The following is a 24772-nucleotide window of genomic DNA, read 5'->3' on the forward strand; positions in this document are numbered from 1 at the left end:
GGGGGGCGTGACTGTGATGTTCATTTAATAACATTACTTCAGGAGATGGGTCTTTTAAGAAAAATACCAAATACTGTGATGTAGAATTGCCAGAATTGTCAACTTTATATAAATAGCCCTGAACCTATGAGAAAATTATTTTTATTTTGTGCATTAATGGGAGTGTTTAAATAAGGATGGGCTACCTGAACATTTGCTCATTCTCTGAACTGTTTCCAAAACTTTTGGGCCCTGATCATGCTGGATTATGGAGAAGACTCTCAGCATGTGGATCTCTCTAGTTCCACACACATAACAAATCTTCTCCCTCTATTGCACAGTTCTCTTCCTTGCCTTCTCCTCAAGCCAGTAGCAGCCTTTTTTGTGCTGCCTGGAGGAGAGGGGTTTAGACTGAGCAGCCTGGTTGTGGGTGGGGGATGACACATCTCATCAAGAGGGTTTGTGGATTTACCTTTGAAAGAAGAACCCAAGCTGTGTTACCTGTTCTCTTGTCCCTGCTCAGCTTTCCAAAAGGCTGGAGAAGAATAGCAGCTGAAAAGCACTCATAATTAAAATGAAACCAGAATGAATGGAACTCTTTTCTGAAGAACAGAGTCTTGTCTAGGTTCTGAGTCACTGCAGTAGCACAGAGAACGGGCACCAACAGGGCAGAAGGTGAATGGCAAATAGAGCTAATGGTGATTTGAGGTGAGGGTTGCACATTAGCATGCAGGAGAGCTGTGGTGGTTCCTTGAAATGGGGTTGTAATATAAATCTTTCCAGAGACTTTATGGCACTTTTGTGAATTGGGGACCTTATTGCTGTAGCTCTCTTGTGTACTGAAAACTCTCTGCTAATGAGTTGGCTGATAAGGGCACGCTTTGCTTTTTTTTTTTTTTCTTTAAGTGATTGACTTTAGAGAGTAGCACTCTCAGTTAAAGATTTAAGGCTATGCTATTGGTAGTGGAGTAATATGTGTTGGTAGCCTGTGTGCTAATGATAGTAAAACAAACACTTAATAACCATAGGATAGTAAATATGGTGTGTGAGTTATATGAAGATTTCCATTAACACACTGAGCCCTTCCTTGCCCGCTATAAGGGCTAGATCTTGCAGTCTAACTTCAGTGCTGGCTCGGTGGGGCGGGGACAGGGGGAGGAGCCTTCATGTAGGAGGGAAGGCACGAGGAAAATGCTCAGGACGGGTGCATGCAATGCTACCAAGCCTGCAGCCTCAGCCCCATGGAGAGTATTGGCATGAGCCAACATTGAGTGAGTTGGACCTTGGGGCTTAAAGTGGCAGCAGCTGATGTTTTCCAGTCCTGTTGTGACTGTAGGAAGGGGATGTGCAGGGTTCCTCCTCTACCCCCCAGGAAAAAAAAATGGAATGAGTTAGTGGAGCAATGGATCTTGCTGTCTGCCTGAGTATCTAGGATAGGGGAACTCCTTCTCTGAAACATAAGGAGGTGGTGGGGTTATTGTGAGGTAAATGGGAGAGTTGTCTGGGGAGTGAGTCTTCCCATGGAATGAAGTTACTAACACCTGAACTCTTCTTTGGCACCACAGCTGACGCAAGTTGTCAGTATCAACAGGGAGGCCAGGTACTGAATGGGCATGAAAAGCAAACTACTCTCTCACGCTCTAGACTGGGCCTGAGGCAGACTGGCAGGGCAGCACGGGGAAACTTGTTCCGTCACATCCTGTGCTGCGCCTGTTCTGCAAGTAAACAGAGGACACCGTTCTCTCTGGCTGTCATTGCAGCAGGCTGCACAGGAGCTAAGTTAACTGAAAGATCTGAAAGAAAATGTATGTACCTTTCGTACGTTGTGAATGTATGCAAAGCTGTTTCCTCATGTTTGTGAGAAGTAATATTGGTATTTGTAATTGCTGCAAGGTACATGATTGTATTTGTACTGTAATTTTGCTTCATGGATTTATGATGTTTCATCCAATGGCAAAAATGTCCAGACTTAATTAATGAAACCTAATGAGTTAGCTTCATCTTTAACCATATAAAATGCTTTGTGTTTTCTACTTTCATTTCTTGGCAGTGGACAACTATATGATAGATGACAGTGCATTAACATTCTGTATGTTGGATGGATACATTCCCTGAAATTGTTTGGCACTCTGACCTAGTGCTTCCAAATTAGAACAGAGATAGATGAGGATATTTTGAAGGAGCAATTCAATACTGTATTATGAAATTTTATTGATGCTTTCGAAAACTAGGTTTTTGGGGCAGTGTTTCGTACACGTAGATTTAGAAAACACATCACTGGAAATACTGCCACATAAGCAAATGTGAAAAATTTTCTTCATTTGGGTTATGTTATTTTTGTAGCCTTCATTGTACTAATTAACTAGTTAGTTTTTCATATCCTAGAAGTTCTGGGAATATTCTGATAACTATTCATATGCCGAAGTCAATGGAAAACACCAGTAGAGCTACTCAGCATGGGAGAACGAACACCAATGTCTGGCTCTTTGATGACAGAGCTGTCTCTGAATCATGTTCGCAAATGCACACTTATTTGAAAAGAGAAATCCAACAAATGAACAAACAAAATATATGTTTTGAAAGACAATGTGAATTTTATGCAGTCTAGATAAAATGCTCTCTGTCTAGTGCTGGCTTATGTACTCTCATTTAGAGTTTTCATTTTGACAAAAGAACTAGTATTTTTAATTTTATTCCTGACAGTTTTAATGAAATTACAAAACAGAACCCTTACTACACATGGGTAGCTATTCATATATACAAGATAAATAGATATAGATGCGCGCACACACACACGCACACACACACACAGAGCTTCCAGGCATGTGTGGGATATACTATAATAGTTTAAAAATCCCCAGTGACATTTACATAGGAATGCTGTAACCATGTAACATGTCCTAATACAATAATGTGGCAAATATTATCAAGTGTTTCAACCAGGTTACAATTTTACAGAATTTTACAATTTTAAACTAAGAGTTTTGAATCCAATAATTTTTTGATGTGGTCCAGTAATCCTGTGTGTCATGGTGGGCTTCTTGAAAGTTTTGTGAACTTACCTTTAAAAATGGATCAAATCCAATACACTAGGAAATCCATGTGAAGTACTTCTTTCCCTGACCCACTGATAGTTTGCCATCTAGTTCAGAGACTGCAAATGTTTTGAACTGTCCAGGAATCTCAAATGCACGTTAGTAGCTATCTCCACATGGCTGTGCTCAGTTTTGTATTGAGGCTTTGTAGATTCTCAGCAGTTGCATACCTGGTGTTACGAGGACTGTGCCACTTATTCCTGCCAGAAATGTACGAGGTATTGTTTGACAGGTTGGGACACATGGTATAGTTTAAACAAAGAGGCAATATCAAAGGAGATTATAAAAAAGGAGGGGAAAGAAGAGGAAGGAAAAGCAGCATGGTTTCTAAGTAGATGCATCTGACAAAGTGAGTCTTTGCCCATAAAGCTTATGCTCCAATAAATCGGTTTGTCTATAAGGTCCTACAGGACTTCTCATTGTTTTTTCAGTAGATTTTGTGTGTGCACATGTGCATGCATGTGCAGTGAATTTCAACTGTTCACCTGGCAAACGTAATTTGACCTCAAGTTGTGAACTTCATTGAGTTGCATCCAAGAAAGCCACAGATGAGCAATGTGCAGGAAGCCATCTTTTCCTAGAAATGTGCAGCTCCAAACTGCACAAATTCTTCTGCCATTCATAAAGAGTGTATGCACTGCTAAACACAGACAGTTGTTTTCTGTTGAAGAGAGACCTGGGTATCTGCATCTTAAAAAAAGGCATACCAACATGGAATTAGGCTTTTAAAAAAAGAAATATATACGGTTATCTAATGATGCACCAGTGATAAGGACAGCTCATCATTTCTGGTGCAGCTGTTTCCTGACATTTCTGCAAAAAGTTGTGGAAAAATTAATGAAGGTTAGTTCAGTAATGGTTTCAAGCTTGTCTAGTGGAAAATATGACAGTGTTTCCATTGCCAATGAAGAACAAGTTAGGCTATTTTTTTCTATAGGGGAAGTGGTAGGCACTTTGTACTGCACCGGAAATAGTAAACGACATCAGCACAGCTGTGTGATAGTAACAGGTATGTGAAGAGTAAGGGGAAGAGTCCTTCTCCTTTTACTTACCTTGGTTTTATTTCAGTGGTGTTATCGTTGCTTTACATTGAAGAGGAGCACCCAGCCTTGTGACAAGTGGCTGCTGCTACTCTTAAGCATGCCCGGTTCTCCTCATGATGTTCAGCACCAAAAATGCGGGACCTTTTGTTTACGGTTATCAAAATATAATGGCTATGTCTGCATTACAACAATCTTTTGAAAGAAGGCCTTCCAGGAGATCTCTTCTGAAAAGAACTTCTTTCGAAAGGGCACATCTGCACTCAAGAAAGCAGAGTGAAAGATCAATCCGCTCTTTTGATAGAGCGAGTCCAGACAGCCCGCACTCTTCTGAAAGAACAGGCCAGGGATCAAAAAATCTCATGCTATCAGAACTGCTCTTTTAAAAAAAGGCCTATGGAGAGTTCACACTTGCTTTTTTTCCAAAAGAAGCTTTTGAAAGGAGGCACTCTTCCTGATCTGTGAGAGGAAGCCCACTTCTGGAAGAAAAGCCACGTCCTTTCAATTGTGGATCGAATTTTCCAAAAAACTTGCTAGCATAGACGTAGCCAATGTGTTTGAGTCAGTTTGATATGCATTCTGTCATGAGCCTATAACTATGTGCTATCAAGGTACTATTTGGAGAAATACTCCTCTCAGAAGACAGTTGTAAGAAAAGTCAGGTGTTCTGGGGCTGGGAAGACAATCAGACGCATGTGAAATGATAGTTGCACAAATTGCTAGGGTTCATGTGACACACACACCGTGTGGTTTGAGCAACTCCAGCTAGCTCCTTTTACATAGGAAGAATGGATTTCTCTAGCTGATCTCAGAATTTTATAATGCACCTAGTAGCATCTCAACATCTGCAGTTTTTATAACAGTTCCAATATGTCTTGTTTTGTACTTAAGATAGGAGACCCACTTCTCCAATGGTGCCACTCCTCTAGTGCAAAACAACAATAAACATGGTAGATGTTGCTGCAGTAAAAGAGTTCGGTGGGTGGCACAGAGCAATTGTTGCAGCTGAAAAATCACCCTGGGCCTTCCTTAATTTTGGCTATCCCCTGTGGCTGCTGCAGCCACTCAAGAGCTCATGGTAGCCTTGTCAACTCAAGCTGACCTCAGGCTGTTCAAATTTATGCCAGAGACCAGAGGCGTTTCCTTAAGGCCATAGCATTAGGCTGGAAAGTCAGGGAAAGGTGACTTAAAAGCTTCTCTCAATGCCTTCTTTAGGATTACACTGAGTGGTCCTTGAATGTAACAGAAGATTATGACCATAGGCTTGGACCATTTATATATTTAACTGATGTGCATTTACTGTATCCAAACAGACTTGCAACAGCTGTTTTGTCAGGCAGATGTTACATATATGACGACAGTATGTTCTAAACTAATCAAAATTGAATATTTTGGGTCAAATTCAGCCATGGTGTAAGTGGACTCCATCATTACAGGGAGTTGCGTTTGCTTACCCCAGGACTGAGTTCATTCTGCTCCCTCATGTTTGTTTACTTCAGAATATTAACCCTTCCCTCAGGTGCGTGTTGCTTACCATTAAAACTAAACATTTAAATGTACTATTTTGATTCCTCATTATCCATCCTAGTTGTATGACTTATTAGCAGCATGTCACAGAGCTGTTCTTGCTGAAGACTTCTTGACAGAAGGTTATCTGCCAGGCTTGACCACTGATTCAGCAGCCTGCTTTACCTTAAACAGGTATGGTTCACTTCTCTGTTTGTTCCTTTCCTTTTTCAGAAGTCAAAGCTTAGCTGGCAGATGAACACCCTGAAGTTTTGCTAGCTAGTCTGTTTATAATATAACTTCTTATTTTCTTTGTTCGTTAAGGAAGCTTCAGCAGGTTTGAGACAGCTCTGGATTTGGATTTCTAGACTTGAATCACATCTGGAAAAAGTTTTCTTGTGCTTTATCAGAATGAAGCGGTGTGCAGTTTACATTGGAGTGGGTTAAATAATTTCACTGAACAATTTAGTCATAGAAAAAATACAGGTTAGGACTAACCGAAACTGTCTGCATTTGGTAGATAGTTTTGCCTTTAAAAAAAAAAAGTTTCATTCTGACGTTTTGTAAGAGAAACCATTTACATTTGTATTTCTTTTGTTTCTAAATTTAGCTAGCTTTAACTAAAGTAATTAAAATAGCATAAAAATATCCCGCAGAAGTCATAGGAACTTTTTTAAAAAATTTTCTTTTCAGCAAGAAAAAAATAAAAATTGTTTAAATTGTTTTTTTGAACTGACCCAGACATTTTTGTTTGGATTTTTTCAGTTCAGCTACCCAACTGAAAATCAATTTTTCACACAGATTTATTTTGAAATAAATAAGGATTTGAAAATAGGAGACTAGCATAAGCATGGTTTAAGTAGGAATAATGGGACTAATACAAACCAACAAAGGGGGGTCTTTGCCCATGAAAGCTTACGCTCCAAAATATCTGTTAGCCTATAAGGTGCCACAGGACTTCTTGTTGTTCTCAAAGATACAGACTAACACGGCTACCTCTCTGATACAAACCAAAGGAAAATTGAGGCTGAATTCCCCAGTGGTAGGCCAAATAGCATCCCAGGTTACCCATGTGCATTAGGCCCCAAAGCAGTAGAAGTGGTATGCTAGGACTACATATGTCAACAAATCAGTAGAAACACTGGAGGAATATCTCACCCTCTAGTGCAATATGTATAGTTACTGTATGTATATGGAGTGTTTTATTGTGCTGGTATTTGCCAGTACTGAGTACCGGCACCTCTGCAGCCCCAGCCCCGGAATTGGCTGCGGGGCAGGGAGCTGGCTGAGTACTAACTAGCAGCTCCTTTTCTTTTTTTTTTTTAAAACAAAGAAAAGCACTCCGCATGTGTATTGTGACATGGAGCATTGCAGAAAGACAAGCTGAAGGCCTGTGATCTGGAAATGTGTTCATGTGTATCACTAATCTATGCAGCCCAAGGTCACTGTAGAAGCAGAGATATAGTCTGTGACGTACTTCATCTAATTTCTGCAATAGTCCAGCCGTGCAGATGCCTTTAAGGATATGTCTACCCTGTAGTGTAACACTGGGGTTAGTGGAACTTGAATCAGCTGATCCTGGGTTAGAGGACCCAGGACTTGGGCATCTACACTGAGTTTTTCCTAACTGGGCTCAAGTGTGGGGTTCTGGCATCCCCAGTGCAGCATGCCTACATGAGACAAACTATATGCCCAGATTCCGTGTTCCCTCCCAAAATATGGCCACCACTATGGTGGGAAAACTTGACTGTTCATCTGGATGTTATAGGAAGTTTGAACAGCCTGCTGCCGTGTCCTGCCAAGCTATGAATTAGGTCTGTGCTTGCCCAGATACCAGAGTGAGCAACTTGAAGGAACTGATATTTTGAGACAGAACTCACATTTCTGACTTCTGTGTCAGAAAATGGGCGGAGCTTATGTGAAATGCTGGTGGAAATTTTGGTGGCATTTTGTGACCCACTGAAATTACCTGACAAAGCTTATGATGGAGGAGAAAACAGAGGAGGGAGAGTACTCTGGCATGCCTGACCCACTCTGTCTGATGCTACTCATTACAGTCAATTTAGTCACCAATGACCAATTTATAGATCAGTGCTTCTGGCACAGGCACAGACCGGTGGGATCACATTGGTCATCCCAGGTCTGCTTGACAGCAGTGAACATAAGAACGGCCGTACTGGGTCAGACCAAAGGTCCATCTAGCCCAGTATTCTGTCTGCCAACAGTGACCAATGCCACGTGCCCCAGAGGGAGTAAACCAAACAGGTAATGAACCCTCTCCTCCCATCCATGTCCAGCTTCTGTCAAACAGAGGCTAGGGATGCCATTCCTTACCCATCCTGGCTAATAGCCATTCATGGACCTAACCTCCATGAATTTATCTAACTCTTTTTTTAAACCCTGTGTGACAGGCCCCTCGATCATCCCTAAAGGGCCCTGTGCTTCCGGGCAACTCCTTGTGGGCCTGAGAGACTCAGGGAGGCCCACTTCATTGCCGTGGGACTTCCCGAAGGCAAGGGTCTCCCTTCACTGAGCCGTTTTCATCAGAGGCCAGTCTGATTTTGCAGTGCAGCAGGTTCCTTCTGCACCAGCCTTGAATTGCTCCGGCCCTACCCCAGCTGGCCAGCTCAACCAGGGAGAGTGGTAGGGAGGAGTCCAGTTCCACCCACTCTCCTGGACTCCAGCCCAGGGACCCTAGGGAAGGAGGGAGCCAGTGGAGCTCTTTGCCTCTGTCCCCTGGCAGCTCCCTTTCCCTGGGCCTCTTCACCCACCACTACCCTCTGGGGTCTTTCCCCCAGTACTGTACTGTACTGGTCTGGTCTGGTCTGGTCTGGTCTGGTCTGGTCTGGTCTGGTCTGGTCTGGTCTGGTCTCCACACCTCCAGCGTCCTTCTCTCTGAGCGCCACACCCCTTCCTCTCCTGCTGCCTGGGGAAAGCCTTTTATAGAAAGCCTGAAGGCCTTCATTGGTCCCACATGCTTTAATTACGGCCTGATGCTGGCTGACTCTTGATGAGCCCCAGCTGCCTATCCAGCCTGCAGGACTATGCCCTCTGTGAACTTACAAGGGGAACTAAATGGGTTCCTCCAAGGCCCAAAATGTTCCCCCTCCCTCAGGCACATGTCAGCTGCAGTCTGTGATCTGCCACACCTGTTATGGTCCTAGCCTTCACTGCTTCCTCTGGCAAGGAGTTCCACATTTTGACTGTGCACTGTGTGAAGACGAATTTTCTTTTACTTGTTTTAAACCTGCTGCCCATCAATTTCACCTGATGTCCCCTAGTTCTTATATTATGGGAACAAGTAAATAGTTTTTCCTTGTTCACTTTCTCCACTCATGATTTTATATACCTTATCATATCACCTCTTAGTCTCCTCTTTTCTAAGATGAACAGTCCTAGTCTCTCTTTAACCTGTCTTCATATGGGACCTGTTCCAAACCCCAGTCATTTAGTTGCCCTTTTCTGAACCTTTTCTAATGCCAGTATATATTTCTTGAGCTGTTTGCTTTTTTGACTGCCGCTGCACAGTGCTTGGATGTTTTCAGAGAGCTATCCATGGCAATTCCATGATCTCTTTCCTGATTAGCTGTGTTTAAATTAGCTGCCCATCATATTGTATGCATCGTTAGGGTTATTTTACCAATGTTCATTACTTTACATTTATCCACATTAAATTTCATTTGCCATTTTGTTGCCCAATCACTCCGTTTTGAGAGATCCTTTTGTACACTGTATCTACTAAATCTGCTAGATTTAAGTACACTGTATCTATTCGATCTCCCTGGTCCACATCTGGGTTCAGAACTTTTGCATGAAGAGAGCAATGTTTCTGGAGCTGTACAAGCAGCATACTCCAACCTTCCATTGTGAAGAGACATACACCTGGGTGCCCTTACTGGTACAAAAGAGGGTTGCTGTACCCTTCTGGAAGCTGGCTACTGTAGACTGTCACCTGTCTGTTGGGAATCAGTTTGGTATTGGAAGGTCTACTGTGGGTAAAATTATGGCAGAATTTGCTAAGGCAGTCAGATGTTTGGTTTATCCCAGGGTGGCGGGCATAAAAGGTATTCCTGAAATGAAATAATTGTTGGCTTTGCAAATTCTCATGAGATTTTTAAACTGTGCAGGACCACTGATGAGACTCATGTGCCCATAATTTGCTTTCTTTAGGGCACTCTCAAGGTATGCCTACACTTAGGGGAAGATTGACATGCTGGCGGTCAATATTCTGCGGTCCAGTTTAGCATATCTAGACTGGACGTACTACATTGAACTGTTACGGTGCTGCCATCAACCCTGGTACTCCTGGCAGTCACAAGGACTAAGGGAAGAGTTTCTCCCATCGACCTTCCACTATGTGGATTGTGGCAAAAAAATTGATTTTTAGATAAGATAACTCCAGCTATGCAATTCTCCTAGCTGGATTGGTGCATCTAAAATTGATTTTTACCTTCTAGTGCAAACCTGGCTTCAGAAATTTGTGTGGCGACAGAAGGAGGGTTAGGGCTCAAACTTGAGTCTGAGACCAGGCTTACATTGCAGTGTGTACAGATGCTCAGTGATGGCTTGGAGCTGACATTCCTGCTCCAGCTCTGCTAGTTTTGAACTCATTTCCTGCTTTGGCACGGCTTACTGTTTTGGAATGGTCCTGTTGTAGTGTGAAATAGTTTACCTGGGGAAGAGATAGAAGAGCTTTTGAACACTGAAGCCTAGATGCTGCTAGCATATATGCATGTGCTTCAATCATATGACTTATTCCACTGCTGTCACTGTACTCCTACCAGTGAGATTTAACCACATGTGTAGTGATTAATAGGCTCTGGGCCTAAATCTTGTAACATATCCAGTGCAGGAATCTGAATATGTATGTATTCTGATGTGAACTACTTGCTGACTCTTCAGAGTGAGGGATGCGCATAGAACTGGTAGGGAATTTTCTGCCAAAACAATTTGTTGATGGAAAGTGCAGTTTTCTCAAAAATACCTTTTTCACCAACATTTTTCTTTCTGTTTTCTTTGTGAAAATCAGCGTAAAATACTTCATTTTCGGTCAGTTTTATCCATATCAAAAATTTTTAGTTTCTTGAACTGAACCAAAAAGGTCAGTGTTCAGTTCAGTTCAGTTTGCAGCCTCAGCCCACTTCAGCCTTTAACATGCCACCTGCCCCATGGACCCAACTCGCCGTCAGCCTTAATCTCTGCCCCCCTGGTGCTCCCTGGACCCAACCCACTGCCAGCCTTTATACCCCACCCACCCTTTGGACCCAACCTGCAGCAGCCTGAACCCCCCACCCATCCCATGGCCCCAGCCCACCACAGCCTGAACCCCCCCCCCCCGCCTGCTGTGCAGCCCCAACCCATGGCAACCTTATCATCCCACCGGCCCCACAGCCCCAATCTGCTGCAGGCCTAACACCCTGCCTGCCCCACAGACCCAACTGTCCGCAAGCCTTAACCCCCCTGCCTGCCCCGTGTACCCAACCCACCATGGCCTTAACACCCAGCCCACCCCACAGACCCAACTTGCCACCAGGTTTTAACCCTCCTTCCCACTCATGGCCCCAAACTACCTCCAGCCTTTAACCCTCCCCAACCCCCCCAAACCCAACGCACACTTACCTTTCAAAAGCAGCATCATCTGCTGCCACTCCTTCACTGAGTTTTGAGCACTTGGAATGAATCAGAGACTTTTATATGTATTTTAATGGGAATTTTGAGTTTTTGCCTACGAGCAGAAATTTGGGGACCAATTGTGCTCAAGTAGTGAGTGTACAGTATATGTTAAAAATAAAAATGGAATTGCATAGCGTTTGCCTGCTGTTAGAGCAGAGTCCATGTTTTTATTTTTATTTTTGTTTAAATTAAAAAGAAAAATCAACATTCCTGTGCTTTGATCTACATTGCTTATTTTTCCCCCCCTCCAAACTGTGTTTTCTAAATGCATATAGAAGCAATTGATGGATATTCAGTACGTATGGATCTGGTTATTTAACTTTTTTTTTTTAAATACGATGCAGCAGTTGCACTTAGAATATGCCCATGTAAGTTATATACACCCAAGCGAATGTTGGATGCAGTTACCCTGCTTACTTTTGTGACTTGTCCATAGCTGGAAATCTGACCTCAGCCTCAAAGATATTTTAAAAAAAAAAAAGACAAGGTGAAAAATAAAAAGCAATCTTTCCTGACATTCTACATAAAATTCAGGGGCTTGATTCAGTACAATAATGTAATTCCTGCATTTTTATTCAGCTTTTGCATTTAAAGGACTATGAGAAGTGGAAAATCATAGAAATCAATTTAGATACTTATTACAACACAACTTATGCTGGATTATATTTCACTGTAACACTGCACGAACTATATTAAGCAAATGGCTTCAGTCTTTCTAGGCATGAGGGAGACAGAATTAATGTGAAGTGGTGTGCTATGGGTATTTAAAGAAAGTGTGTGAATTCTCCATTTTTAAAAAATTATCTTAAGATTGAGTGCTGAGGCTGAACTGTTAAATTATTGTAGACTTGATATTTATTTTATCAAATGCAGGATAGATACATTATTCTGGTTATAAGATTCTTGGAGAAATTAATCCCAGTCAGATAGAAATTCACTGTAAGCAACTCTCCTGCTTTTATACTTGAAGTATTTTTGAAGATGCAGTAGCTCTTGGAAGGAGCAAAGTGCACAGTGCAATAACGTGACCTTATGTTGTGTTGACATTTTTAGATTTGGAACGTGACATGCCGAAGACTGGGAGTGGTGGGTGGATGTGGAGCTAGACTGGAGCCTGAATGGCTGTGTTTGTGTGGTGTGCTGAACTGAAACTGAATACTGCTCTCTATTTATCTAGCTAAAACCAAAAGTAAGTTTTGGAGTGACATGGAGTTATAGTGTAACACCTTGTGAGCTTCTAAGAATTTTCAGCAACCTGGACCAAAACAAAGGAGGCCACACTGAAATCTGTCAAACCCCAAACCACAGCTGCCCAAATTGCGTCAGAGACGTCTGATGCTGCAGCGAGGTCAGCTTCCCCCACACCTGTGAGTCAGGAAGACTCTATTAAAGGAAGCTTTTGTTGGATTCAGTCAGTTGGGAGATAGACAACCTGCAGATGCTGAGGACATTGTGGAAAACAAATTGGAGCCTTCAACCACACAAATGACAAACTTGGAGGAAAGAGTAAATATCACTGAAAACCAGAAGGATTCTGAGGAAAAAGTCATTTGTTTGCACAAGATAACTTACTATGGTTTTAAACAGTTCACCCATCCTCCCATTAAAATTACCTCAACCTTTCGGCTGGAAAGGAAGGCAGATCCAAACCTGAGAAAAGGAATATTGGGGTAATGGGAGTTCCAGCCTTACTGATTTTGCTGCTCGGACCTTCCCAGATCTCAAGACCGAGGAATACCCCCTCTGCATTTTCCTTACAATCTTCCACCAGTTCTGCACTCATGTCAGTTAGACTAGTTCCTGGCATTTCAACCAGTCCAGCTCAGCATGGCTTGACATAACATGGTGGTTAAGTGCCTGTGACAAATGCTGTGTTGTCTACCTTAGTGATACTAAAGCATTTTTCTTCACATTCCCTGCCTGCGCTATCTCCTCTGCAGCCCCACTACTGAAGCAATAATGGGAGTGCTAGTGCAATGAACTACATTTTAACCACTGTCTACACTTGCTCTGGTCTTTGTGCAACTAGTGATGCTCATTGATGCTCCCCTATTGCAGTGCTACATTGATGGAAAACCATTTGCTGCAAAGCGATCCACTCTTTCACACACAGTGGCAAAAGTCACAGTCCTTCGTACCAAGATATGATTAGTGGCCCTGCATGCATACATGCATTAACACATAGTTGACTTCCTGACTCCAAACTGATTTGCAATTGAGTGGTAGCAGTCTGGAGTAACCATCTTCCATATCTCAATAGCAATCACTGCTGGGAGGGAGGTCCTCATTTTGATGGTTTTGCACTGCAGGGCTGGAGCAAGCTCCACACACAGTTCCAGGAAGGTGGCCTTCCACAAGTGAGAGTTCTGCAGCCACTGCTCAGCATCTCAGAACTGCTTATCCCACCAGTCAGTGGTTGTTTCATAAGCCCTAAAGTGATGGTCCACCATGTGCAGCTGCTCTGTGAGTGCCAGTGTTGTTTCTTTTCATGGCATGCAGCAGGTCAGATTGGAAGCTCATGATATACTGCATAACTCTCCATGATGTGTTCATGTTGTGACCCGCTCTGCCTTCCCACAACTCCTAGCCATAAAGGTAGTGAGTAGGCAGTGTGTCAGTACGCTGCTCTCACTGTTGATGCTACAGCACCAAGAGTGGGCACACTCTGCCAACAGAAGGGTGAACATTCACAAGGGATGTGATACTTTGATTGTCTGCTTAACTTATGTCGACAAAACTTTGTAATGTGTCCAAAGCCGGCAGAGGGAAAAGCAGGGGTGAGGGGTTCCCTGCTGCTAGAGACTTTCACTGTCCCATGTACCTACGTACCACGGTGTGGACACATTGCTTAACACTGCCACATGTAGTTACTGCACATATCTTACAACAGGGGTCAGCAACCTTGCTGAAGTGGAGTGCTGAAATTTGACCTTTTGGCCTCTATGTATGGTCCAAGTGCTAATGATACTTTTTAAAGTCACTAATAGTCCTCCTTACAACACCTTCATTAATAAATAAAGGAAAGTGCTGAGCTTTACCATTTAGGTGGGGGTTGGTAGCATTAGCTGATCTTTTGTTAAACTACTGGCTGCATGGCTTTGAACAAGCTCCTGGCTGCATGGGGGGAGGAGGAGTGGAGCTGAGCTTCCATCTCATATGCTGATGAAAATCAACTTGCATGCCTCTCTTGGCATCCATGCCAGGAGTTTCTGACCCCTGCCCTACACACTGTTGCTATGTGTGTGCAGTGTAGCCGTAGCCTTAATGTGAAGAACTGTACTGCAAATAAATGTTGGCAAAGCAGTTTTCATTGCACTCCTGTTACTTTACTATACAGTTTTATATACTCAGAATATAAAAAGTCAAGCCCAGTCTTAAAATTAATTCTGTTGTGCACTCAAAACAATCATGGAGAAAGATAAATGGTTATCCTGAAATGTGATTCAGTATCCTTTGGAGAAAAAAAAAACTATGAAGGAAAAATCAGATTGCTATCTTCTTAGCCTTGAAGTTTTGCAGATCAGAAATAAGAGGCTGAATTTTGGATCAAACATCTGTAATATTCTTATGCTATAAAATAGTACCAGCTTGTGAAGATATGAACAGCAACTCCTCTAGCTTGTCCTAATGATCAGGGAACATTTTTTTGAAGTGAAAGTAGTGTGGTTACTTAGGATTCCTGGTGTAGGAACGGTATGTGGAAGTGATATGTCTTATACATTTGCATCCAAGTGCTTGGTGTTATTTTGTCCCAGGAGTTTACTGATCCAAAATCGTAAGATGAAAATTTCATTTAAATTTAGAGAGCAAGTGAATGTCGTTCTGTTCAGATGATGAGATGCAGACGCAAGCAAAGGTCTTATGCTGGGTAGCAGTTGGATCATAACTGAAACAGTTGCTTAATTCAGTATAGCAGAGGTGTAGGTGGCCTTTCTCAAGTGTTAAAATACATCTCAAGAATGATAATTTTGCAAGTATAGCTTCAGTCTAGCAAGGGGGTAGAAGCAATATCTTACATACCTACTGCAATTTCAGTTGTGGAATTTATGGGGTGGTGGTATGAAGAGCCCCAGTCCTGGGCCAGGACCCCCATTGTGCCAGGGGCTGTACAGACATATAACAAAACATATCTTATAATCTAGTAAGTGCTCTGAAATAGTTTAGATTGATCTTTTCTTGTAGAGAATTAAAAATCCAAATGATTAGAGTGCTGTGAGTTCAGGTAAGCGTTTGTCTTTTGTGTGTGTTTTGGTTGCCATGTTTGCAGTTCATTTTGCTGTCCTTTTTATTCACCATAAGACAGAGTTACATTGGACTTACTTACTGGTGCTGGTACAGCTCAGAGTGAAAAGAGGAAGCTAATATTAAATGCATCTTGGAGTGTAGCGTAAGATCAGCTGTGGAAAACAAACCTGGAAATGTTATTGATGAAAACTGTTAATATATTATTACTTCAATCATGCAGCTATCTCATATTTCCCATCTTTTAACTGAGGATCCTAGTTAAAATGATCTGTTTTACTATAGCTTCACTTTCGTCAAATCCCCTGCCCACCTTGTAATAAAATTATAATAGCCAGACCACCTTTTGGCCTCCTTTCTAGGGTTATGAGCGTTCCCAGTGTAACAGCAAGATCTGTAAAAATATTAGTAAATTAAATAAAAGGGAGACTGGTCCTGAGGGTAAGATAGGTGATCAACAGATGACAAAACAGAATATTAATTATACAAGACACTTAGCTGGCCCAGTGCTTTCACCAAACAACACAGATGTACGTCAGTGTATAGAACAAGTCATGCCTGTGGCGATGTAGTTCTCACAGACAAACAGGTCTGCTCTATATTTTAAAAAATTTGCTGTAGGAGCCAAGTTGCCTGCCTACAGTAGCTGCAATAAAATGTTAATCCTTATGTCTGTGGAGATGCTCTGTAGATTACACCTACTCCTTTTGCTTTGGAGATCCTGGATTAGATTCAGAGATGACGTAAATGGTGAAGTACATTGTATATTAGTAAGTGAGAGAGAAGTATAAATTGGAGAAAATGACACCATTCCAGGAAAGGGAATGTGAGACTGTAGCCAGGAAAGCCACCAACAGGAGACTATAAGACAAGAGCAGCCCCTCTCTATGTAATGTTATAACTTCTTACTGCCTCTTGCTTGTTTCTTTCACCCTCACTGTTCTGTCCCTTAATTGTGCAAGTTATGCCACTTATCCCCAGTTCCCCACACCTAACATGCATAACCATTTATATGTTATGTGGCCTCTAAATTTGACCTTTAGTTTTGTAGAAACAGGAGCTTCCAGATTACATACAACTCATGTTCCCAGTGGTCCAGTATCCTCTTTCTCACCCTGGCCAGTACCAGGTGCTTCAGAGAAAGATGTGGGAGACCCTGCAGTGAGCAGAGAGGGAATAACCTATCCCTGGAAGAAGTTTATTCCCAACACGCATTGAACAGAGACTTGGCTTTCCCCCGAAACACAAACAGAACTTATGTAGTCACAGGGATGTATCTGTGTTAGTCTGTATCTTCACAAAAAAAGCAGTCCTGTAGCACTTTAAAGACTAACAAAATGATTTATTAGGTGATGAGCTTTCATGGGACAGACCCACTTCTTCAGATCTGGAAAATCCTGATAAATGAAAACTGGATGAAGTGAATTTAACAGAAAGACAAAAAATTAAATAAAAACTGATGAATCAGCTACACAGGATGGAAGGAGCGGGGGAGGGGGAAGAAAAGCACTTACTGTAAGTATCTGTTAAGTTAAGTGGGCTGCCTGAGATCACTTCAAATATGAAAGGTGGGAAAATTGTCCTTGTAACACATAAGGTAATTGATATTTTTGTTGAGACCGAGGTGTAAAGTACCAAACTTGAGAATGAACTCCAATTCAGATGTCTTCATTTGTGATCTGGTATTAAAGTTTCTTTGTTTTAGAATGCAGACTTTCAAGTCTTGAATACTATGGCCTGATTGATTGAAATGCTCACTGATGGGGTTTTGCGTATTCAGAATCCTAATGTCTGCTTTGTGTCCATTTGTTCATTCTTTGATGAAGTGATTGTCCAGTTTCTCCAATACACATAGCAGAGGGGCATTGCTGGCACATGATGGCATATATAACATTGGTGGAGATACAGGAATATGAGTCCCTGAGCATGTAACTGTTGTGGTTTGGTCCAGTGATGGCTTCTCTGGTTGGAATATATGAATAGAGTTCGCAACAGGGAAAAGTTCCAGGATTAGTATGTCTGTGATGTGGCATTTGGTAGTTAGTGAGAATCTTCCTGAGGTTGAGCAGCTGTTTGTAGGAAAGAACAGGAAGGGCCTGTAAGAGTTCAGCTTCCTGTTCCAGTATCAGTTGCAGATTGTTGATAATGCACTGGAGGGGTTTGAGTTGGGGGGCTATAAGTGATGACAAGTGGTGTTCTGTTATATTATTATATATAGTACATTATATTTTCCAGATCTGAAGAAGTGGGTCTGTCCCACGAAAGCTCATCACCTAGTAAATTACTTTGTTAGTCTTTAAAATGCCACAGGACGGCTTTTTTGTTTTGAGAACTTACGTACTACTGTTCCGATACTATTTAACATTTTTATCGATGATCTGGAAGACACACCACCTGCAAAGCTTACAGATGACATGAAGAGGAAGGAGTGGTAAATAATAGCCTTTTAGAGTGTGGGAGAAGTGTGTACCTTCCTCCATTCCAGGTAAGGAAGATTTCAAGCCCAGCTGACACTTCAGTTTCAGGGCAATCGGCTACTCATGTTTTGGAGATTTACGTCTCCCCTTGTGCCATCAGTAGGACTCACTGGCAGCCATGGACACAAGCCTTACTGCTGTGTAATCAGAAAGGTTTTGCACCTGAGCAGAACTTCCCAATTTAATCTCTACAGAGCTGTGAGATGAGTCATAGAAATGGTTGCTTGGCACAGGGAATTCCTCCACTCCTGTCCCCCAAACACACACAGGGATTCCACAGGCACTTCACAGCTGTGGAGTCAGAATGGGCTGTGAACTGGGTCCTGGAGTTTGCAACCTTCTGGTGTTGTGCAACAGAATGTAGGGGGTGGGGTTTGTCCCATACTGAACTAGCTAAGAAAATGTTTTGCGTGGTGTTTAAAATCCTACATTCCTGCATATACACAGTGCAGTTAGATTTACATTTTGCCAATATGCAGCCATTTTAGGTTTTCACTGGAGTTTGTCCTCTGTTAAAAAAATATCCTTTTCAATAAGGACTGAAAAAATAAAGACCTAAAAGGGTGGAGAGGCAGAGGGCTGTCTGTGGAAGTGCCGAGTTTTTCAACAAAACTCTCTAGTGTAGGCATAGCCCATGATGAGGAATAACACCTTTGTCAACAGTTTCTGTCGACAAAAAAGCCATGTAGAAGCTCCAGAGGGCCCTCTGTCAACAGACAGGACATCCGGTTCACCAGGCAGCTCTGTTTGCTGAGCTTCCTGTTGGCCTCTCTGTCGAGAGCAGTTGGGCAGGCTGGCTGCTCTCTGTTGACCCAATGGATTGCTCTTTGGATCCGCTTTTGTATGTGGATGTGATCTGACGACAGAAGTTTTGCCAGAAGATCTCTTCCGACAACAACTTCTGTCGACGGATTGCTGTACTGTAGATGTAGCCTTTGAGCCAAATTGTGGCTTTGAGTATGTGGCTCCTGTTAACTTTACACATATATGTCTACAGCCAGAGCATGGTCCCAAGTATTCAAAGATGATTAGTAATTATTTTACATCCATATTTCCTCCTACATAATAACATTGCTGTTACTTTCAGATCAGAATTTCATTGGCTGTAAAATAACAGCATCATCTAATTTTTCTTGCATTATGTTTATCTGTTCTGGTAAAAAAATTACTATCTATTACCATTTACTGCTAAGGGTAAGGGTGAGAAGACAATACTAAGATGGTGTGCAAACAATGGTATTAGCAGAAGGAGTTAGTCACATGCATGAAGAATATACTCCTAAATTTCCCATTGGAGCTAATGTTAAACAAATAAATATATTACATTCAGTTGTTTCATATATTTTACAATAATGACAAAATATAAGGCCAGAGTAATTATTTATTTTCATTTTACTCGTATAGTCAATAATGATTTATATAGCAGACTGTTTTCCCATTTACTGTGAGTTCTGTATTTGTGATCAGCAATAATACATTTTTGTTTAAGCTCAGATCAGAAGTGATTGATGTTAGGTATTTGTATTTACACAAGAAGAATGCATAATAATGAAACAGAACTCCCATGCAGACATCAGCAAAGGGATTCATAAGATTAAGTAGGATCAGAATTGTAGAAAGATCACTTTCTTGCACAGCTCACTTGAAAAAGGTACCTGTTTATCCTTATGCACTTCAAACAATTGCAGAGATACTTAGGGGACCTCAAAGCTTGACTGGCTTATCTTTAAGTTAGTAGTAAGAAGGCATGAGCATCCTGAAGTGTCACAGTGCAGCCAAAGGACAGTGCCTTGACCATCTGAGTTGTAAAGCCATTGATAGTTTTCTAAGATGTAATATGTCAAATGTTCAAAGTTCCTGCCACCCACTTACTGTGTGGAAGACAGTGGGGCTGGAAATATCAGTGTGACTGATCTATAACCCCGGTACATACTGAGCAAAGTCAGCTGGTCTGTATCCAGTGTAGAAATCATTCATGACTCATACCAAGCCCTCATATTTCCGGGCATAAGACGACCACTTGGCTACAGATATGGTTTTGTTTTTTTTTTTTGGAGATCACTTGATAATGAGTTGGACGTCTTCATGTCTCCCTCCTAGTTGTGAGTATGTTGGTGGCTGATTGGTGGCCACAGATCTTATTGCAGAAGAGGCAGGTGTTGGTAGCTGTTCAATGGGTGGAGGACAGTTTTTAATGCTCTTTTTTCCTTCTCCATCTCTCCTCATCTGCACTGTGGTGGAACCTCTCAAACTGAGTTGCCCCCTCATGGATTACTGTTCTCCACTGGGGGCGATCTTGGGCAAGGTTCTCCCAAGTATTGACACTGATGCTACACTTTTTCATGTATGCCTTCAGCATGTCCTTATATCGCTGGCACCCAGCACTCCTCTGTCCTTTCTCCAATTCCAAAAACAGAATCTGTTTTGTGAGGGGCTGATCAGACATTAGAATCACATGACCAGTCCAACGAAATTGTTGCTGATTGATAATGGGTTCAATGCTGGTCATGTTTGACTTTTCCAGGACACTAGTGTTTGCATGCCTATCCTCCCAAGAGATATTTAGGATTCTCCTGAGGCACCATTGATGATATTGTTCAAGCGCCTTCAGATGACACTTGTGTGTTGTCTAGGTTTCACATGTCTATGGTAGCACTGGAACAACCACCACACAGTATACAAGGAGCTTTGTCTTGGGACAGGTGCAACAGTTTTCAAATACCCTTTGTCTTGGGTAGGCAAAAGCAGAGCTTGCACAGCTCAGACAATGCTGGGCTTCTGCATCAATGTCAACTTTAGTGGAAAGATGACTTCCAAGGTGTGGGAAGTGCTGCACCTCTTCCAGCAGTTCTCCATTGACTTCAATAGAAGGTGCATGAGATTGTCCCATTGGTGAAGGTTGGTGGAGCACTTTGGTCTTTTTGATGTTCAGTGTGAGGCTGAGATTCTCATATGCTTCAGCAAAAGCACTAAAGATGGTCTGAAGGGCTGTGGGAGAGCAACAACCATATTGTCATCTGCATACTGGAGCTCCATGATCAAGGTCATGGAAGTTTTGCCTTTAACCTTCAGTCTTCTGAGATTGAGAAGCTTCCCTTTCATCTATAGACAATCTTCACACCATCTGGAAGCTTGCCATCAATGAGGTGAAGGGTCGCAGCAGTAAAGATGCAGAACAGTGATGGGGCAATGATGCAGCCTTGCTTGACTCCCATTTTGCCCTCAAAGGGGTTGCTCTGGGATCCGTTGTTGCTCAATACTGTGGTAGTTACGTTGTCGTGAAGTAGTCTTAAGATCCTAATGAATTTTTTGGTGTGGCCAGTCTTTGAGAGGATGGTCCACAGGTGCTGTGATTGACTGAGTCAAATGGTTTGGTACGGTCAATGAAACTCATATATAAGGCTTGGTTTTGTTCACAACATTTTTCTTGCGTTGCCAGGCAGTGAAGATCATGTCTGCTGTTCCTTGGAATGGTCAGAAGCCAGACCAGGATTCTGGGAGAATTTCTTCTGAGACTGGCAGGAGCTGGTTTGCAGGGATTCGAGCTAAGATTTTCCCTGCTGTTACCAGGAGAGAGATGCCATCATAATTTCCACAGTCCGACTTGTTGTCCTGCTTGGAAAGATTGACTATCAGTGTGTCTCTGACATCTTGTGGCATCTGCTCCCTTTCCCAGATCTTGGGAATCAGGAGGTAGAGCTGTTTGTGGAGCTCTGTCCCACCTTCTTTGAAGACTTCGGCAGGGATTCCATCTAGCCTAGCTGCCTTGTTGCACTTCATCACTTTGATGGCAGCTTGGACCTCACTCAGGGTAGGAAGTGTTACAAGTGTCTCTTGCCAGTTGCTGAGGTATTTGGTTAAGGGATTCTAGGACCACTGTGTGATGCTGTGGAGCTATTTCAGGTTTCTCTGCCCTGCAGCTTGCTCAGCTTGTTGTGCGAGGTCTTCCATAATGTTGTTCTTGTCCCGTTTTACAACCTTTTTACTCCTTTGTTGGCTTCTGAATAGTCTCGGAGCTTCCACCTTGGCTGCTCTTGTTGTCTGCTGCTTTTCTGTCCTTTCATTCCCTTGCTTTTCTTGGATTCTTTTTGCTGTGATCCATTCTTTCTGACACCTTGTCCTCTTTCCCAGTGTTTTATCATAGGTTTCTGTCCAGGCTGTTTTGGTGTGTTCCCAAATTTATTCCATGGTAGCATCTTTCGGGATGAGTTTTGCCAGAAGTGCATATCTGTTGGACAGCTCCCCTTGGAAACCGGCTCTTGTCTTTTCATTCTTCAGCTGCTTCATGCTGAATCTCAATCCCAGCTTGGTCACTTTTGTGGTGTACCTCTTGAGATTGAACTTCAGTTTTACTGTGACCAATGGGGGTCTGAACCTACATCTGCTGCTCTTCTAGTGCGGTTGTCCTGCACTGATCTTCTGAAAAATCTGCTGATACAGATGTGATTGGTCTGGTTTTCTGACTGGTGGTCCAGTGAAACCCAAGTGACCTTATGGATCCTTTTGTGTGGAAAAACACTACAACCTATCACCAATCCATTGAAGCAACAAAAGTCACTGAAGCGCTCTCCATTTTCATTCATGGAGAGCCTAGGCCTTCTTTTCCCATGGTCTGTTTCTCTGTGTGTATTTATGCTTCCAATTTTCACATTGAAGTCGCCCATCAAAATCAACATATCCTTCTTTGCTTTCTGGTTCACCACACTTCATAGTTTCTCATAAAAGTCTGTTTTACATTGCTCAGCTGCTTCATTTGTTGGTATATAGTGTTGCACAATTAGTATCTTTCGCACTTTGGTGTAGAATCTGGCTGTGATGATGCATGATGATACTGCTGTCCACTCCATTAAAGAACTAAATGGTGAACAAGCTGCAGAACAGAGAAACTTCAAAGAGTTCTATCACATCACATGGAAACTGGGTCATGTTGTGCAGTGGATCAGCCAGTACAGGATAAGGAGGGGGTGTGTGCTAACAAACCGAAGAGAGCAGCTCAGTCGATGGAAGGAACATTCTGAAGAGCTACTGAACTGCCCTGCCCACATGGAACCTCCGGAGTTACCACCTGCAAATATACTGCTGCAAATTAACAACAGCAGACCTACAAAAGAAGAAATCAGAAAAGCCATTACCCATCTGAAAAGCAGAAAAGCCCTGGTCCAGACAACATCCCCACAGAAACAATCAAGCCAGGAAGTGAGACATAAGTCAACATGATGTATAATCTCTTTGGGAAAATTTGGGACACAATACTGGAAACATGGCTACCTTATCAAGCTTCCAAAGGAAGGCAACCTGAAGGAATGCAAGACCTGGAGGGACAGCACGTTACTGTGTATTACAGGAAAAGTGCTCAATAAGATTCTCTTGGAGAGAATGAAGACGGAAATTGATAGAATGCTCAGGGAAGAAGAGGACGGCTTCTGAAGCGCAAGATCCTGTACTGACCAAATAGCAACTCTCAGAGTAATCATAGAACAGTCAGTCAAGTTGAACTCCCCCTTGTACATAACCTTCATCGACTTAGAAAAAGCCTTTGACTGCATTGATAGAGACACTTTGTAGAAACTACTGCAACACCATGGCATCCCATCCAAAATTATTAACTTGATTCAGTCAGTGTATGAAACCTCAACATGACAAGTTGTTCACAATGGCGTCTTAACAGAATCCTTCAGCATGCTGTTGGGAGTGCGACAAGGGTGCCTATTTTCACCTTTCTTGTTCTTGATCACAGTGGACTGTGTTATGAACAGGACAACAAATGGCCATCAGCGAGACATTTAGTGACATTAATTTTGCTCATGGTGTCACCTTCCTGTCACACCAACATGAAAGCATGAAAGAAAAGATAACAACACTAGATAAAACTGCCTCAGTGACTGGACTGAGCATTAACAAGGGAAAGATCAAGACAGTCAGGATCAACCAGTCCAGCAATGCCACCATCACACTGGGAGGGGATGACCTGGAAGACGTGGATCAGGTCACCTACCTGGGGAGTATTATGAGCATAGATGGAGGAACAGTTATCAGCGCCAAGATAGGGAAAGCAACAGCTGCATCCAAGACTTATGGAGTTCACAAATAATATCTGCAAAGACGAAAGTGCAGATCTTCAACACAGATGTGAAGAGTGTGTTCTTGTGTGGATGCGAGACCTGGTGTACTGAAGAGTCTTCAAATGATAAGCTACAGACATTCATAAACAGATGCCTGAAGTACATCCTTTACATCAAATGGCAAGGCTTCATCACAAATGGGGAGTTTTAGAACAGAGCAGGACAAGAACTAATTGACATTGAAATCAAGAGAAGAAAGTGGGGATGGCTAGGCCACACTCTTAGCAAACCGTCATCCAGCATAGTCTATCATGCTCACACATGGAACCCACGAGGAAAACATGAAAAAGAAGACCTCAGACAATGTGGAGAAGGTCTACTGAGACTGAAGGACAAGAACTGGGATACTTCTGGAGCCATCTAGAAGTTTTGTCCCAAGACAGAGTGAAGTGGAGGAGACTTGTAGATGACCTGTGCTCCACATAGGGTACAAAGGTTAAGTAGTAGTAGTATTCTATGACCATGGTGGAGGGGCTGTTCAAGAACTCATTATATGAGTTCCCTCCAGGGATAAGCAATGACTTGGTTGTCTTTCAAGAGTTGGGTACCATCCTTTGCTCTCAAGGGATTGATTCTATGGTTTCTCAGTCCATAAACAGCTTTGGTAGCATTGAAGAAACGTCTTGTATCATTGATGT

General features: G+C 42.4%; 1 protein-coding gene across 3 annotated transcripts in view; it reads left to right on the top strand.

The window, feature by feature from the left end:
* The window catches only part of HIVEP2 (HIVEP zinc finger 2), a 183789-nt gene that overhangs the window by 119358 nt on the left and 39659 nt on the right, over positions 1-24772 (top strand). The gene's annotated exons all lie outside the window — the stretch shown is intronic.

The sequence above is a fragment of the Carettochelys insculpta genome, chromosome 3 (assembly GCF_033958435.1).
Source record: "Carettochelys insculpta isolate YL-2023 chromosome 3, ASM3395843v1, whole genome shotgun sequence".
In the NCBI taxonomy this organism is placed as follows: domain Eukaryota; kingdom Metazoa; phylum Chordata; order Testudines; family Carettochelyidae; genus Carettochelys; species Carettochelys insculpta.